Below are 20,370 nucleotides of genomic sequence, written 5' to 3' on the forward strand. Positions count from 1 at the left end.
CTGATTCCAAACAGATGCACTTTTGTGTCCTTCGTTGATACCACTCTAGCACAGACTGCCATCATCCATCCTAACAGCCTGGTAATCAGACAAAAATGAGAAGTTTTCCAACATCTACTACTGTAATGCCCTGGGGTTATTAAGATTAATGCCATTACTATCCCCCAAGAACAGCAATATCCTCCTTTCTTCCATGCTTACTCTCTGCACCTCAATCCACTCTTAACAAAACAGAAAGACTAATAGTTCTAAAAAGTAATTGTAATTTTATCCATTGTACATGTAAATAGTTTAAAAAATAATTTTATAAGTTTCATTATAAAAGAAGTCCCCTAGTTCATAGCCATATCATGTTCCTCATTCTGTTTATTTAGTATTTACCTTTGTGTGTGTGTGTGTGTGTGTGTGTGTGTGTGTGTGTGTGTGTGTGTGTGTGTGTGTGTGTGTGTGTAAATCATGTCATATTTATATAACATAACACTTCTTGACTTTTCACGTTGAGGCATTATCTATTCACTTCCATAAATTGAAGATGAGGATTTAGCTTTTTGCTATTTCCCTCCAGAAACCACTTACTTCCTATACCTCATCCTTCCAACATATTTTGATTGTAATTTTGTTTATATAAGTATGCAGTATTTGAATTATTATAACTCTACAAATGCTACTAATAGACGAGCATGCATGTTTAGTTTTCCTAGATACTTATGCTAAATTTAATCTCCACTCTCCCCACCTATGTGATTGTCTGTGAAATATATCCAAGTACATTATATAGTCTTTCGATGTCATCTTGAAGAATTTTTGCCAAAGTCTTCTTAACTATTCTGTCTGGACTGATTTAAACCTGATACACAGCTATCATTCAAGTATCCTCCTTCAGCTCATCCTGAAGATTCTCTTTGCTTCTCCTTAGTATCTGTGCTCTGTTTCACAGGCCGCATGCTTTCTCTTTCTTGATTCTTCCCTCATTTTTGTGAGTACATCCTCTAATAGCTTTCTGAGAAAGAGAGAATGAGAGGTAAAATTTTTTGACATTTTGCATATCTAAAAATGTCTTTATCTTTACTCTTAATTGACAATTTAGCTGAGTATAATATTCCAGATTCTAGATTGGAAAGTAGTTTTACTCAGAATTTTTAAGGTGTTGCTTCACTGTCTTCTAGCATTTAGTAATGCTGTTAAAAAGTCTGAAGCCATCGTGATTCTGATAAGTTTCATGAAACTTTTCGTTTGTCAATTCTGGAAGATTTTTCTAAAATGCTCTGAAATTTTACAATAACATGGCTTAACATGGTTCATCTCCGTCTATTGTGCTGGTTACTTGGTTAATCCTTTAATTCTGGCAGTTCATAACATTTAGTTTTGAGAAATTTATTTCCTTGACAACTTCTTCTCCTGCACTTTCTCTATTTTCTCTTTCTGAAATTCCTATTATTTGGTGTGTGAATTTGCTAAAGTTGCCCTCTGATTTCTTCGTATTTTATTTTCTATTTTTTATCACTTTATTTTTCTGCTCTGTCCTCTGGGAGATTTCCTCCACTGCATCATCCAATCCTTTTAGTTGGCATTCTATCCTAGTTTCATATTTTAATGTTACAGGGTCTCTATTTTATCAACTTTATGTGATCATATTCTTGGTTTGTTGGCACAGTAACTTATATTATCTAACTAAAGATATTAATGATTGCTTAAGGATTTTTTCTCCTTGCATAGTATGTTTCTACCAATCCACCCTCTTTAACTATAGTGCAGCAGTGAGCTTTTTAAAGCACAAATAATGGTGTTGGGTTTCCTTTCCTGTTAAGACCTTCGAATATAAAACTATTACACTTATAGTAAAGCCCAAATTTCACATAATGGACTAGAAGGTCAAAAACAATTTGGCCCTTGACTACATCTCTGTCTCAGTCTGTTCAGGCTGCTATAATAAAATGCCATATACTAAGAAGGTTATAAACAACAGAAATTTATTTCTCATCATTCTAGAAGCTGGGAAGGACAAGACCAAGGCTCCAGCAGACTCAATGTCTGGTAAGGGTCTATTCCTCTTAGATAGCTGTCTTCTCCTCACTGTAAGGTCACATGATGAAAGGGGTGATGGATCTTTAGGGGACCCCTTCTATAAATGCAGTAATCCCATTCATGAGGTCTCCATCTTCATGACCAAATCACCCCCAAAGTCCCTAAATCCAAATCCCCTCACCTTGAGGATCAGGTTTCAATATATGGATTTTAGGGGGATACGAACATGCAGAGTATAACACTCTCCAAGTTTACCTTATCTCATTATCACAACTATTAGACACTCAAATATCTTTTACATAAATGATTGTGGCAAGATTCAAATACAAATTTATATGTAACCTTTATTTCATGATTTACCATACTAGTTCTCCATAGTGTAGACTTTCAATCTATTTCCTACTCCAAATTGTGTTACCTGCCACTGCAGGCTGGTATTCCTGAAGTGTGGTCTAACGAGATACTCTTACTCTAAAACCATTCTGACCATTCAGTGATAAATTAAATAAGAGTAAAGGTATCAGTCTGGTAACCAAGGTTCTCCTAAATATGACCTCAACCAAAGTCTTCAGTCTTGCCTGTAAAATCAGTTCCTATTAGAAATGAGTAGAGTGACCTCATCTGCATATTCAGTCAGCAAATGGGAACAAATTAAGCTTCCTCCATCTTAAGGAAGATGGTCTTTCATTGAAAAGCCCATTTTTTAATGTCAGGAAGAAGAATGTGTGTTCATTCAAAAATTTTAGTGTAGAAGAAGATTTGCTCAAGACAGTTCCAGAATCTCCTTGAATAGCAAAAAGGTGAGGGTAAGAAGTAGGGAGGATGCTGGCAGTGTAGGGAGTTTTATAGGTGAATTTAGGAATGAGAGTAAAGGAGTACACAGCAGGAAGTTGGGTTGGAACCTACAGTAGCAGGTATAACCCAGAGATAAATAGAGCCAAGGATTAGTAGCTACACTGGAGTCTTGTATTAGTGGCAAGTAAGAAGAAGAAAAAGTTTTTTTAATAAAATAACTAGATACAAGGATGCAGTCCACCTACTCATTCTTTGCCTAGTCCTAGACAGTTCTTGAATCCTTCAGAAAGAATCCCCTTTCCTAGTACTACTACCCTTATTAACAGCACCATTATATCTCATGAGGCTGCTAAAATAGCCTCCTAATTGATATGTAAATATCCAATCTTGTCCAGCTCTAATTCATTCTTTACACAGCACTCAGAATCTTAAAATCTAAATCTGATCATGTCACTATCGTGCTTAAATCCTCTAAATACCTCCAGTTGTTCTTGGGATAAACCCAAAATTACTCACTTGAGCTAGAGCCCTAGATCTTCCTGCCCAGGACTAAGTCAACGGTAATTTTTTAAATTCTCTTCTCCCTTGTGCTCTCCAGTCAGCTTATTCTTTTTCACTTTTCAGAAAACAGCTTAAGTGTCACTTCCATAAGGAAACTTTCCCTGACCTAAAGATTATGGTAAGTCCTCACCATATTTTCCCCAGGTACCTATACTTCTTCTCAGCAGCACACATGACTCCTGTAACTTTTTATTTAATATTTGCCGCTCCCTAGATGGCAAGATACATAAAATCAGATTTTTAGCCTCGTATCTGACATATAATATATACTTAACAGTCATTATTATTATTACAACAATAGCTATTTCTTGAAACTTAATATATGCTGGTGCTAAGTGCTTTATCAACCTTAACTTATTTACCCTTCTTTTAGAATTGAGGAAACTGAGGCACAGAGCAATTCCAGGAAATCTTCAGAGCTCTTGAGGCAGTGAAGAGCGCTGATTCTGGAATCAGACTGGTGGGCTTAAATCCAAGTTCTGCCGCCTCTGTGTAATCTTAGGCAAGTGATAGGTAATAACAATACTTATTTCATAGAGTTTTCAGGAGGATTAAATGAGCTAAGACATGCGTTAGCTGTTATTATAACCACACTATTATAACCACTATGCCATGGCTAGCTCAACAATTTTTTTTTTTTTTTTTTTTTTACATTTCTAGAAATGAGAGGGAGAATAAATAGAATTAGTCATCACTGAAAATATTCAATGTATTTTTCTGGAGGTTTGGTTCAAATATTTCAGTATACCATTTCTAATTTTCTATCACTGAGATTTTTTTTAACCGATAAGGGAATCGCAACCCTTCGCATGGTGTGGTCCACACCACGCTCAACCAGCGAGCCATCCCTATATAGGATTCGAACCTGCGGCCTCTGTGCTCCCAGCACTGCACTCTCCCGAGTGAGCCATGGGGCCGTCCCCCAATCACTGAGATTTTATACACATCAGTTCCCAGTAGCTTGAGCAGTGCCTGCCTGGGAATAAAATAGAAGTACTGTTTCATATATACATGTTCTAGCTATTAGCTATAGGGCTGGGGCATGTGTACTGTAGAGTGAAACCATGACCCATTCTGCAGGCAATCTGAGCACTCCTAAATGAATTGAGCATTTCAAAGCATCTGGAGTCAATACACTAAACAAAGCAGTGTTCACCAGTGCTAAAGTGAGAGGTAATATAATTTAATATTTTAACATCCCACGGGTGTAAGGTATTCCCTTCCTCACATACTCCCCATTTCTCAGATAGTCAGCATCTTATATAAGTTTTTAAGGAGCATTCCACAAAGTCATATTTCTGACTTTGTTTCTCCAAAATCATTTCTCTTGGAGAAAACGTCCATGCGTAATTCTATATCTTAATGTAGTAAAATAGAGAATGAAAAGCAGTTAGTGCTATGGCAATTTTTCCAGTGTAAACTATAAAACACATTTGTGTGCACAGCTGTCGGGCTGGACCACAAACCCCTCTGCCCCGTCCTATGCAGGTCCTGAGCCAGGTAAACGAAAAGAAATACCACGTAGCCGCCGGCAAAGTGAACATGCTTTATTCTTCAGAGGCGAGCTCTGCCGACCAGCGGTTCAGAGCCGCTCCTTCCTTACTGAAAAGTCCCAAGAACAGCAGCAAGCCCAGGGGTACACGGGCGCGCATGCGCACTAACTCTGCTCTTGCGTAATTTATTTACCCAGCCGGACGTGAGGCGAGAGAGCCTGACTAACTCCATTTTCCTCACAGCAGCTCTACCCTGTTTCTAGTTGAGAAAATATAATAACAGAGTGTGTTGTGCCCTTCAGTATGCCTGGTGACTACACCAGATCTGAAATACCTGAAACGTGGAAAACAGTTCTTCTCTGGCACCTGAAGAGAGTCTACAATCTGCGCTTTTAGCGTGTTTCCTGCTCAAAGTGAAACCACTTCTAAAGGCCTTTAGAGCTGCTCTTCAATTTCTTTTCACCCTCAGTGCACTATTTTACTATTTTGAGAGGTGTACACTTGAGACTTACAATCTGCTTAGGTGAAACTAAGTAGCGTAGCTACAGCTATACAGCCATAGCCAAGTTATACGTAGTTGTAGATTCCAATGAAACAGTGTGGGTCTAGATTATATTCTGCTTCTTGATTTATTCATGGAATATGGAAGTAACTAATTCAAAGTTACCAGCGTTAAGTCTATAAACATGTTTGTAATGACAAATTAACGGTAGGTGAAACAGTTTGGGCTCTAAAATTGTAAGGCAGATTTAGTACTGAAATAGAGCAGTGAATTCTGGACAAAATGGTGATTGTATGTAGTTCCACTTCTCTCCATTAAAAATTCCAATCTATCTTCCTTGTCTGAGCCTAATAGCTTCTGGGTCATAAGAAATGCCTTGGCTCTGTGAAAGTCTATGTGAGACCAAGCTTGGAGCCACGGGCATAGAACCTTAAAGTCATGAGCACTGGCAATAATTGGTCATTATGAGATCTGTGCATTCCCAGAAGATATTTGAGATTAACCTTCTATTGATAGGCCTTAATATGCCCCTATCCCTGGCCTCCAACATACTTAAATAATGGTGAAAAACTTACTTTGACTTACTTTTTCTAAGACCTGTTGTTAGACTATTATTTGCTGCCCATGAAAGTAGAACAAAGCGTGAATACACCTAAAGATCATAAAAAGGGGGCTGCAACTTAAGAGTTCCATCCATATTTGGCCAAAAAATATTGTTGATTTTCAAGAACCAAAGGATAACAATCAACAAAAAGTTCTAACCAAAGAAGAAATGAATCAAAAACAGAAACCTCGCCACAGATAAAACCACTCTTATTCGTCAAGGAATAATAGTAAGCAATGACCCTTGATATACACACACATATATAAATATATATGTATATATACACTGTGTATGTATATACACACATATGTAGTATGTGTATTTAATATATAGTATACGTGGTATATAATATAGTGTATGTATAAGGTGAAATAGTGTATATATACTTATATGTATAGTACATATACCCATATATGTATCTTTATCCATCTAAATTGTAATGTATAATGATATATTGTCTAAGGAAATATAACTTAAGTATTAAAGAAGGACACAAAATTTTGAGAAGGTTATACTGCAAGAGATATTTCATAGTTTTAGATATTACTAATTTTTTTTCAATTGATCATCAGTCTGTTAACTTTGCGGTTCCTCTTATTGAACAAAGTTCTTTTTTATATATATAATAACAACTGCCATTTTCCCCCCCAAATTGCAGAGTATTTTAAAGGATCCCCTATTTAAACGCAAAAGCTGAAGGAATTTCTCCATAGAATGTAATTGCTCATCATTTACACCATAGGAAGAAATGACTTGTTAAGGATTTGGGGTGTGTACTATATAGGTCATGGGTGATGGTATGCTATACCAAAATCAAGTATAAAGGTTTTTTTCCTCCAAATTACATTGCACACACACACACCATGACTTTTGACAGACCTACCACTGAACCCAAATTGAGAATTATAACCCAGTGAGCTATTATTATAGGTAAGAATACATTATTCCTCATGTATGTCAAAGCAAAAAAACAAAAGTTGAATCCGAATGGCTTATAAGATAACCTCTTAGTGCCCTACCCTTAAGCACTGTGGTAGGGTACCACCTTACACTAATCACACATGAGAATGGTAAATGAATTTTGCTTACCAAGAAAGGAAGTATATGAATAAAGACACTGTATTGGGTGGAGGGAAGCCTGATGGTGACGGCCGCAATGTGAACTGCATGTCCAGTTCAATATGACAGCTACAATATGACAATTCAATATGAGCCAGGAGAAGGGAGCCAGAGCAAAGTGTTACTCAAAGGGAAGGCAAGAAAACATCGAAGACTAAACTTGCAATTTGTCATTTGATTGCGAAAGTAAAATCCTAAAGCAGATGAAGCCTAATAAGGGGTGCAAGAAAATTAACTTTCTACATTTTTTAAAGTTGAACTTACTTTCTAGCTGGAAGCCCCATTCATCTAGAAATGTAAAATATTGTCTTTCTAGTGAAGGGTGAACTTGTACCCTTCACAGTAAACTTGGTTTGTTTAGTTTTCATTTCCCTTCCTCTTCCTCTCCCCAGTGTAGCATGTCAGTTTAGAGTATGCTTCCAGTGTGTCATGCCTAGATGAAGAAATCTCCTTGGCAACTGTTAGAAAAGACCTCTCAGTATTTCTGGCATCTTCTTCCCAAAGACCTTCTTCTATGTCTTAATTTCCAACTCTCTTCCTCCTCTTGAATTCAAAGAGTCTCTATCTCTTTGGACGGGAAAGGTAGTTCTGCTTGACTGCCCAGCTTTCTAGTCTTTCTTTCTCACACCTGGACCACAGCTTTAGAACATAAAAGCCAAAAATTTGATGTCTTTATACAGTGATCAGCTTCCCTAAAACCAAGGTTTGCTCATGTGTAACATCTAAAATGGAGACAGGTCAAGGGACAAAATGGTATGTGCAAAAAACCAACCCCACCTCCCCCAAAAAGACAAAGCAAGTAATCCACAGAAAAAATTTACATTTTATCTAGCCACATTCTACCTCCTACCTTAAATCTTTTCATCTTGATAAAGGAATTGTACTTAGTACACAGACATTCTCCACCCACCACCCACCCCACTGCAAGGTCTGTCTCCAAAATCCATTATTTCAGAAAACAAATTTTCATACACAAACTAATATATAGCAGTGTGGGTATTAAGTCCTCTAGGCTGGCCCAAATCAGGCTGGATGCTGGGTAGAGTGAACACTTCCGTCCAAGCACATCATTCCAGAGTACAGTACAAGCAGCAATTCAACTCACCCTCTGAAATAGGCATGTACATGCCATAATACCTGTGTTGTCACTATATAAAGCAATGCCTTCTGTAATGTATACTTGGTACTTTTCATTTTAAAATTCAAATGTATTTTGAATACAATTCGATAAACTTTCACTCACCCTCATGTAACATAGTGATGGCATTTTTAAAGTGGAAAAATTAAGGTAGGAAGACTAAATGACTTGTCTAGAGAACAGTGTTAAACTAAAATTTCAAAATCAGCCACTATTGATACTTTGAAAACATCTGTATTAATCATTTGGCTATTCTTGGGGTATGAGATGTAGAAGTTCCAAAATAAGTCCACAATATGCCCACATTCAGAGTGAAGTAAATGAAAGAATGTAATGATACTTCCTACCTTTTTTCTTTTTCAGTTTACAAAATGCCTACAGTATAGAAATGTGGGTAATTTGATGTGAATATATACAAATAAATAGATTTTGGTACAAACATTGTGAATTTCCATAAGGCTGCTATTTTTCTTTTACATTGTCATTTTACTTATCAACTAGCTTTAAACTAGTCAACAATACATTTCTTAAATTCCTAGTCTAAAAATTCTCTCAATATTTTCAAAACCAGTATCATTATATGACGATATGGTGCCATTTTTAATAGAGCTATTTTTTGGAATAAAAATGACAAATAAAATCCAGTCAGAATTGTAGCCATTTACTAAATGGGCCTCCCTCACCATCTCCATAGCCAATTTTGTTTCTTGTATGCAAGAGTGTGGGCCTCAAACTATCTTAAACAGAATAAAGCTATCTAAAACCTGAAAGATTTCCATAAGGAAAATTCCACAGTGTTTCAAAGAAGAGTACTCTAGAAAAACTTAATTGGTCATGCCCATCAACAACTCACAGTCCACTGAAAGTAGGTAGACTATTGTTCATAAAAACATGTCATCTGATAACACTCTGCATGTTGATCTATATGAATAACTTTTTGGACTTTCTGACTCAGTTCAACTCATATAGATTCATGTAGGACACTATTTTACCTTAAAAACTCCTCAACATTCAAGATTTTCCCTCAGCTTATAGCTTCCAAAATTAAAAATAAATAAGTAAATAATGGCCAAAAATAGTAAAGCTTTCCTTGTACAATAAGTATATAATTTAAAGATTAATTGCATGCTGCAAAACTGACTTTTCTGAAAACAAATGAAAATAAAACATCACAACTTCGTATAGAAAAGGATACATGAGCGGTCAATTTTCTGACTTAAGCTTAAAATTTATTAAACTTAAATAAGTTTAGTAAGCTTAAAATTCTGCTTTTTAAAATAGGTAGATTTGTAAAATCTACAAGCATTGTACCAACATTCTACCAGCATTGTGATGAATATGAGACACTCAAGATATGGTTCCTGTTCTCAAAACCAAGGTAGTATGAAAATGCAAATAGCTATATGGAAAATCAAAATGTGACTTTCATACAATAGAAGCAATAATAAGGTACTATGGGTGAAAAAGAGAATGAACAATTAATGCCACAGCCCAGGTAAAACTGGAGTTGAATCTTGAAGACCAAGCTGGATTTCAACAAGGAAAAACAAGGGTGGCTAATGTGTCTCTGGTCCAAGAAAGATCCTGAGCAAACGCTCAAAGAATGCAAAACCAAGGATATGCTTCAAAACTATTAAGCTGTCCAGTGTGGACAAAAGCAAATTTATATTTTTGTCTCTTACCTATATCATAAAGAGTTTTCATATGATAGTTAACAGCCAGTTATGCCAAACTTCAAATTCTAGAGACAACCGTGTAAATTGTTTTGTGGAATGCCATGGTGATGTGACTGCTTGTAATTTCTACTCAGGTCTTACTTATGATTCCTCAAGTTAATATTTCTTTTTATTTGTTGTCATTTTATGGTTTTTAAAAATGTTTTTAGATACTCCTCAGACTCAAATCTAAGTGCTAAAATCTTATGGTCATAAATTTCTACTCTTTTGTAACTTGAAGACAAAACCAACTGCAACCAAGCAAGCAGATCTATAGTATTCGTCACCTTACCAGGCACTGCCAACAGACCGCAAACATTTTGAGGCTCATACTGACTTGTACCCTTGAAAGCTTTGGAGTGTCACAAAAAATAAATGTTATAAATGATTCTGGATGTCTGTCATACAAATTTCCAGTCCAAAATATCTCTGATGAGAAAGCATAGTGATTGCATCTTTTGAAATCTCTCTCTAGATGGGTAATAGAAATCTTATAAGCCATATTAAAAAGCTCACACTTATTCAAGGATCAGTTAAGAAAGTAATAACATTTTGGCAGTTTTCTTATGTAGAGTAACAGGATATTAAAAATGGAACTTTTACTATCTCAATTTTAACAGAGACCCCAATAGCCAAGACCAGCACAACAGATGCTAAGATCCTCATTCTTTAGCACAGATCAGCAAGCTTTTTCTGAAAGGACCAGATAGTAAATATTTTAGGCTTTGCTGCTCATAGGGTTTCAATCATTCAACTCTGCCATGGTATGGGGAAAGCAGCCATAAATAGTATGCAAATGATGGACATGGCTGTGTTCTAATAAAACTTTATTTATAGACACTGATATGTGGATTTCATATCATTGTCACGTGTCACAAAATGTTATTCTTCTTTTGATTTTTTTTAACTATTTAAAAATGTAAAAATCACTAGTCATATTTTAAAAAGGCAGCAAGCCAAATATGGCAAGCAGACCAATCCCTGTTCTATAGTGAGGTGCTAGACCACCTATGTAGGACATGCTAAGAGATTGTAAAATAAATTTGAACAGCATATGTGCTCTCCCACTTCCAGAATATACATCATTAAGGTTTGACAGGGTAAAAAATATATATTTTCCTGTGGGGAAAAAAATATTGAAGTACAGTGGCATTTCCGTTCTTTTCCCTACCCCAAGCAAAGAAAAAGTTTGAAAAGTTAAAGAAGCTAAGAAAAATAATTTCTTATAAGGGAGTTCTTAGCATGCTCTGATATCTTCCTACCATATCCAACACTGGTGGGCAGTTAGGGGTGCTTCCTAGCACGCAGAGACAATCAGTGTGTTTACCCTGAACTTTTGGCTTAAAATGGAAAGAGAAACAGACCTGCACTGGTAGACCATTGCACTTTCATCTGTGGCAAGAGAAGGATATCTGAATTTTCACTTGGGCCGTGAGAGAGACCCCACCTAAATTCATTTTAAAGAAAACTACTCAGAAGATTGCCAAAAGGGTAAAGAAACTCCAGCAAAGAAAATCTGTGTTGGAAGTCAAGCGGTTGGGCATCTGTGACAAACTTGAAAGCCACAGAGCACTAATTAGGTTTAGGTTTTAACGAGGAGTGGCAAAAAAGAATAAATTTGTTTTCTGCTTACATTTTATCAGTTCCAACTTGTTCAATAAAAGTGAGTAGTGATGGGCAAACTTCTTATAATAAAATCTTTTTTGTTTTTCATTTATACTTTCCTAATCCCTCAGAATTGGCTTAAAAGCAAAGAAAAACTTATTAAATTATGTACACAGTCGTACACCTTCATTGCACTTTGGTTTCATATTGACATAACATGTTCCCATTGCCTTTGGTAGTATGCATTGATCATTTCAGAAGCAATTTCAACACTCTCTAAGTAAAAGTGATAAGAGTCTAATGAATTTATCAAAAGCAGCCTATTTTTCAAAGGTGAATGTAATATCATCAAATATTTATTTTTCTGAACTTTACAGGTGGAAACAAATCATTCCTCACTTTGCATTACTTATGGAAGGAAATATGTAGCGTTTTTGAGATTTGCTTTTGATAATGTTTTCAAGCTATTACATTTAAGTGAAATTTAAATTTGGCAGTGACTTGTAAATGGCACAATCATAGTGGTGTTTGCATTTTTCTATATTTTGGGACGTTGTATAAATGCAGATATTCTTACCATTTCTAAGAGAGCAAGAGTTTGTGCTGGGGATCACTTCTCAACTTTTCTTTCAATGAAAATTAAGCTGGGTGAACTACCCAAATTCACAACTAGGATTTATTTTGTCACTGGATATCCTATAATAAATATAGTGTTAATTTTTCTATACCTAAAGTGAACATAAAATTTATCTTCAAAGCCAGATTGGAAGGAGAACATTATCAATTATTATACCAGTGATAATATGTATAAACTGAAACTGTGCTAGACAAAGTGCTGTATGGTCACCTGGCTGTAATTGACAGGCCATAAGAAAGTTTCCAAAATGTTAAACGACTCACAATCTGTTAATCATGTGCACATAGTGAGTATCTTCAGAGTTTAGCAAAAAGAAACAGTATTCCTTACACATGGCATTTCCAAACAATCAAGTTGTGGACTTTGGAAGTGTTTACCTTATACTCCCTCTCACCATAAGCATAACATTTCACTTTGACAAACTTTGTGTTCTGTATTGATTCTCCTTCCCAACTTTCAAACTCTGAGTTCCAAACAAATAGCAGAACTTCATGATGTAGGTTACTGCTGCTTTTTCATTTCCATAACAGATATCAGTAAATATCAAGGAGATGGGAGGGAAAATATGCACTTTCAGCAGAGGAATGGGAGTTGTGCTGCTTTTGCAGTCTTTTCATTTTACTAGATGAGTTGGGATTTGGGAAATTAAACATTTCAAAGATTAAAAGGACTTGGGAAAATGATTTAATAATCATCACAATAATTTCCAAAACCTACTTCACAGCAAGATGTAGGTCTCATTAAATTCAGCCACAGATGAGTGAGCTGGAAAGCTGTGAATGAATACCCAGCGCAAAGGTGACTCGCTGAAGTCAGAAGCAAACAGAATAAAACACTTTTCATCGGTTCCGAGTGAGCAAAAACACTGAGACAAATTTCTTGCATTGAAATCGTGTCTAATTAGTCAATGGATATGTTAGAGGACAATGTTACCAATTTGTTGATATAAATGATTTTCCTATTTCCTCCATTGTTGGAGGCCTTGCTTTATTACTTGTGAACTTTTTAAATTGGACCCAAGGCTCAAAGCATTTTGAACTCAACAAGAAATCATCATTCCAAACAGATTGCTAGAATTGATCTATACCTCAAATGAGAAATTCTGGATTCTGTGAACAGGATGACTGGGAACTTACGGCCTTTGCAAATTCATGATCTGAGCATTGCTAATGAGCATTTCTCTCTGCAGCTACTCAACACCAACAGGCTCTTTACCCCTTCTATTTTTCCCTCCTTATTACCTTCCTAAATTATAATATTAAATAAGAGAAATGCTTGGTTCTTTGTATCACCCACCATTCGTTTTATCTGACCCCATTCAGTGGCTTCTCCCATTTCCCATGCTGTCTTTTCCAATTCTTCATTGCTCTTCCTAAGTTCATCCGATCAGAAAACACTCTTTTCTATTTATGAAGAAATTGAGGCCCTGGTTTCCACAAATTTTTTCTCCTGTACCGACGCAGTTCATGTCTTCACTCCCTGAAACCGCTTTCTTGTCGATGCCTTCTGTGCTTCGGGATTAACTGCTTCGCCTCTGCCCACACTCTGTGAGACTTTCTCTTAGTTATTTCTTCCATCTCCTATAACTTCATGCTTTCCCTCTCTGCTGTCTCCTTTATCTCTCATCTCTACAACCCGTAAACATATGCAAGCTTCTCCCACCTAAAAAGATAACACAGAACAACATCAACTAAACAAATAACTTTCTAGTTCTCTCTCCCCCCATTTCACATAAACCTCTACATTTTCACACCCACTCATCAAGTCTCTAAAATTATTCTTCTACCTTCACTTGTCCTCTAAAATTTGTCTTGTCCAAGTCTTTAATTACACTCATTTGTTTACTTGTCCATTCATTGCCCTAACCATTGGATATTCTGCCCTTCGCCTTATTTGACTTCACAATATTTTTCAAAGCCACACATTTTCCTTGGCCTCTAGAATGACATTATCTAATGATGATTTTGTTTTTAAATCTCACTGCCTATTGCTTTGTTTCCATACAGGTCCCTTTTCCCTTTTTCACTCCTCAAACTTTGGTGTTCCTTAGAACGCTACCCTCTCCATGTACACACTGGGCATGGCTTCCATTTCCTGCTGTTTTCTGGTAATTCTACACTATATAGCCAACTAAGTCACTCTTCTAAGGTTTAAATTCTTATATTATGCTGATTTCTGGATGCTTCTACCATAGATATCTCAAATTCAACATATTATAATTAACTCATTCTTTTTCTCACAAACCTATATTCACTATGCAGGATTGCCATAACCAGCAACCTAGTCTCTGAAGTTAGAGACCATGGAATCATCATATATAATCTGCTTTAACTCGTCATCTTCAACATATTTAAGCAGATGTTATCTCCTATATATTTCTCCATTCCTTCCCGTCAGCCCAACCCCACTTACTGTCACCTTGGCTTGTGGCATAATCATCTTTCACTTGGACTAATAAACTGGATATTATCTATAACTCCAATCTCCCTGTTATCCCAGCAGTGTTTTTTGGTAAAAGAGAAGGAAAAAAGAAAGAGTCAAGTGTCTGACCCTTTAATATCAGGTGCCCTGCCTACTAGCAAACATTGGCTAGTCAGCATCCTAAAATTGTACCCCATCACACCTACTATCACTTCTTTGGATTGAGAAAGGGAGAGGATGGTTATCTCCTGCCTTCACTGTTTTGCTGATGTACATGAGACTGAGCACTCCAGATTTTGCTTTGTCTTCTGTCAGAATCCAGGTAATCTGGCCTCTATTGACCTTTGTTTTTCATTCAGTGCTGATGCTAGTTTCACCTGCCACATATAGCAAGCCCTAGGCCTGACAACATAACATAAAAATATTTTCTGAGCTGAATTCCCTATAGAGAGTTTTGGAGTCTTCTGGAAGTGATTTAAAAGTGAAAGTAAGTTTTTGTTTCACTTCTTCATAAATTATTAAGATGACAAGAAACCAGGAAATGGCAGAATAAAAGGAATACAAATGATTAAAATAATAGGATAGAGATTCAGGGAAAGGGAGAGTGTGGATGTGGGGATATGAAAAACATTTCAAGAGGGAGATGAAAATAATACTTTCTAATACTTTTGCCAAAAAAAAAAAAACTTCAAAATTTTTGAGAAAACTTTGAAGAGAGGCTGCACCAGTGGCATTAACATTTCCACCCCTGACTGAATTACTACTGTGTTGAAAATTCTGTTCGGAGAAATGCTCCTACATAAAATCTAGCTGTTCTAAACTACTATGAAAAGACTAAAATATTACTAAGAGACAAATAAGAATTTGAAAGAAACTGTTGAAAATATGAGAATCTGGAAATGGTGACCACTTTAAATGCTTCTGAATTCATATTTCCTGAGAGTTGTTATTTCCTCTAAAATACAGCTGGAAAACTGGTTAGGTAAAGACAGTAGAAATCCTTCCTAAAGTCTAGAGGGCACAAATCAATGTTCATCTTGTTGCAGCAAGAACGGAGATACAAAAAAGTTAAAAAAAAAAAAAAAAAAAAAAAAAAAAAAAAAACCATGTCTACATGTAATGAGACTTAATGAAAATTTGAGCCTAACTTGAATTTGCATTACTAAAGTCAGTATCTCTCAGAAAGAGGTATTATTGTCCCCACAGTCCAAAAGAAAAGATACTTGGAAGTTTGCAAATCAGTACTTAACTTGTGTTATCATGTACATATGAAGAAAGCTCTTGATTCTTTAGTTTTTACTCAAGGGAAATAATGAAACTATAAAACAAAAATTTAAATGAGCATTTAAATGCAAAACACTATGTGATATCAATTGGCATATTACCTGGTTGCATCCTCTCTCTCCTGTACACAAAGAAACTGAGAGTCAGAGAATTTAAAGAACTTGACTAGGACCATACAGCTGCTACAAATATGGCCATAGACAGCCCTGGAAGATGACAACAGCTATTCGTACTACTTCCAAGATATACTCAGACTGTAAGAGGGGGAAAAAAGAAAACTTATACATAAAGATGCCACCTATCATTAGTTACATATTCTAATATATATAAACGAATATCTTCACCTATGAGCTCTGATTTGTTTCTAGAGGAAAATTTTACATGTTCCAAGCCAAACCCTGTCCACAGATCTTTTTTTAACCTGAATTTTTTAAAAAATAAAGCTATAATTTCAAGGTCGGTAGATTTTATATAAAACTCCAGAACATGAGCATCTCTTGAAAAAGTAGGTCTAGCAACTCAGGACTGTTGTTCCTACATGAAAACCATCTCATGAAGCTAAATAGTGGCTTTGCCATCAATGCAATGTGAAGTCTCTCCCTGACCCGGGATACTTACTCGGCTTACTTGCTCAGTCTCTGTAGGACTGTGGTTTCTCGCTCCTATTTGCCATCTTTGAATGTTCTGTTAAGCACTTCATGGACTATGATTACAGTTGGTGTAGAACACTTTTTTGGAGTCAGATGTTTTTAAGTTGAGGGGAAAAAATCAAACAAAGCAATAGAAATAGAACAGAAATAGCCATCTATTTCTAACTTCATAGAGAATATATACTCAGGGAGTAGCCGAGCAAGGAATAAAATGAAAATGCCAGTAAGTTCTGATGTGAAAATTTCACTAGGCTCTTCCAACTGACTGCACAGTATTAATGCGCAGACCTCCCGCGAGCATTGTCTCTGCGCCCCAGCAGAGGGCGTGGCACATGTTGCTTTACAGTCTTCTTAGCCATCACTCCAAACAATAAAACCTCTGTTGTTTTAAAGCAGAAAAACCTCTCAGATGTTTCACTATCTTCTCATCACCCCCCACCCCCAAAATGATTCTCCAGACTTGGCGTTGGGGGGGATGTACCAGTTTTCAAGTGAAATGAGTTTTACAACACAGTTATGAGCTCCAATTTTGTTGGTAGCAACATGACAAATAACAGAGAAAAATTCACAATAATTTGAATCTTTGCCTACATGTGTTTTGTTTGCTTCTTTGCTTACCCAAATGTAGAACTATTATGGAAAATTAAATTAGGAAATTACAAAGACAGACAGACTTAAAATCATTTCATAGAGAAAATATTTACTTTATAATCACAGAAAAAAAGACATCCTAAGAAACTGATGTCTATTTTATGCTACAGATAGGTATTCTTCAAAAGCTATCATATCTTGGGTTTTAAATTTTCTGCTTAGTACCAAATGAAAGAATTATTGATATCACCTAGCAAATGCATTTCCTTTCATCTTGCTTAGCATTTGTCATGGTAAAAACAAACAAACAAAAAACTTAGTTTAATTATAGACAGGAAAAAAACTATTAGCATACTTGTTTATTAAAGTTATACTAATTTGGGGCCAACAATGTGCATTTATCTTCCAAAACTGTAAACCTGGTTATTTCTATCAGTAAGAGATAATATTAAATTACACATATATTTATACTTACATATTATTAATATTTAAACCAAAGAGGTTCAGGCTCGATGTTTGAAGACACTGGTAATTTCTGATAAGGTGAAATGCGAACAAATTGTTAAAGTAATGGGTAATTTTTAAGAGCAGCAATATAAATTAAAACCCTGTTTCTTGATTTAACAAATTTTTGTTTCTAGTTTATCATTTTAGATATCAAATATTTTTGTGCTTATTATCTAAACACACACACATACACACACACATACACACACACACACACACACACACACACACACACACACCTCAGAATGGCAATTAGAGTTCTGAAGGAATATTAAAATAAGTATTCCAACAGCATTCACAGAACCACACTGACTCGATAGGGTAGGCAGTTTAATCTTTAAGGGAGCAATACCCTGGACAAGTTTAACCACAGATCTGTCTTACAAATAGAAAAACTTTAAAATTTCATAAAACAGAGAAACTAAAAAGTGGGTCAGATGTCAGTAATGTATTAATTTTTCAACACAAGAATATAATTCCAATGCACTCTTTTTTAAGGTTTCCTTTGAAGTTAATAGCAACCAAAATGGAATAAGTTTGAATATAGAATCAGCATATTGCATTTGTTAATGCAGAGGATTTGGAGTACAAAGAAAATTAATGAGTCCTTTAAACTAACACAATTTTATGTTTTGCTTTGAACATGTAGTTGCATTGAAAGGCAACACTTGTGCTAAACTGGTAAAAACAAGAAAGCCACAGCAAGTAGCAGGGTTTCAGTAGTTCAAAGAAATTCCACAGGGATCTTGCTTCAAACCACAAAATCCCTACCCCTCATTACCTATGTCTAGTAGCAAGCCCCATTATCTGAGTGGGGGGAAGGCAAGGGTGCACACTGTTGCAGGCTAAGAAGGAAGATAACTTTCTTACTTTTAAAAGAAAATAAAAAACATAAAGAGGAAGGAAGGGAGGGAGGAAAGAAAAAGAGAAAGAAAGAAGGAAAGAAAGGAAGAAAGGAAGTAAGGAAGTAGAAAGAAAGAAAGATCTAAACAAAATTAAAATGAAAGACTATCACAGTTCTGACAAATGTATACATACAATGTAAACTTATGAACTACTCTAAATATCACATAATCTCACATTGTCACCTTTATTTCCAATAGTATCTGTTTCACTATTAGTATTCCGGTTGATTTATTAATCAATTCTGTATTATCTTTCAATTAGATACCAAATATACCCATTTCTGGCTCTCAGTATTAAGGACACATTTCTCCTCTTAAAATTGCTCTTTTTGAATGAGCCTAACACTCTGTTAGATTAAAACTTCTTTTGACTATTTGGGGGCCAGGATATGTGACAAAGTCTGAATGACTTGACAGTTGTCACCCTCTTCATGATCCCATCCTGCCACACACTAACAAATGGTTCTAGGTTAATATTGTATGGTCTATATTTCTAAATTTTGAGGGAGAATTATGCTCCATATGAAGCATCTTCCCTTAGACAAACTCATAAACTAGTCCAACACATTACTGAATCCAATCGTGTCGATATCATATACTGGAACATCTGGTTTATTGTATTATGTTCAAGGCAGAAAAGCCACTATGAGGGTACTACAAAAAGCTCATGGAAAAATGGAATTAAAAGATAATAATAATATTTCCATGAACTTTTTAAAGATTCCTTGTACTGGGATTTATTTCTAAATGTAAATATCCCAGGAAAAATGGGAAACTGGGAAATCAGTCTGATTGTTCTTTCTTTATATTCACTTCTTACATTGACCTAAATTAATGATCAGTAATTTCAAAGTAATTTCATATTGTCAAACAGTCATTTTTTTTCTAAAATTTGGTATTTGGCCTTATTTATGGAACATCCGACAACCTAGAACAGTGAATCTTGATACGTATGTTAGAATCACCTGGAGAGAGTAATACTAATGCCTGGGGCTCCATGCCCAGAGATTCTGTTTTAATGGGTTTAAGGTAGGACCCCAGTACAAAGACATTTTAAAAGCACCCAAGTTAAAAGAAGATGCTATCAGTGTTGATATTCAGTGTAGTAGGAGGATACTTGCTTTTATAGCTCGTGTAGATGAGTAATAATAATACCTTTCATAACAACAGAAAGAGTAAGTGTTAAGCAACTACACTAAGCCAAAAGTGAATACCTTTTCTCCGTTATTACACCAAATTCTCATAACAACCCTATTCATTAAGAGGGAAAATGGTTGCTGTAAACTCATTGCCCACATACCAGAGAGCACATTAAGTCAAAGATGAGTTGACTTACTGAGCTTCAGGTAGGCTTGACATCTAGAACAGCAAACAATAACTAAAACAGTGTGCGCTAGTGACCCAGATAATTCTAGTGTTCAAAGATCTCTTATAAGTCACAAAAGCATTTCTTTTCTTCCTAGAGTTATCTTGCATAATGTTCACTTTTTTGCCAATGCAGAGTAGAGTAAAAGGAGACGCACAAAGATATTTTAGGTTTCTCTTAGTGATTTTCTGCAAAGGGCAAAACATCCCACTTTTTAAACTCCAGGGCTATGTTCACCTCATGCAAAGCTCAAGCACTAAATATGGGAGGGTCAAGGATTCAGAACATGTTAGTGTTGACATATTTCACTGATGCGATCTCTCCAGTAAAGAGTGATTCTGCAAACACAGCTACCTCAAAGACAGGTAGGTTGTCACAGGCAGAAAGGTTTGTAGGTAGTATCCAGTTCTGAACTCCACAAGATTAATTAATTCTTAGTTTTAGTAAGTCAC

This window comes from Cynocephalus volans, chromosome 2 (genome assembly GCF_027409185.1).
Source record: "Cynocephalus volans isolate mCynVol1 chromosome 2, mCynVol1.pri, whole genome shotgun sequence".
In the NCBI taxonomy this organism is placed as follows: domain Eukaryota; kingdom Metazoa; phylum Chordata; class Mammalia; order Dermoptera; family Cynocephalidae; genus Cynocephalus; species Cynocephalus volans.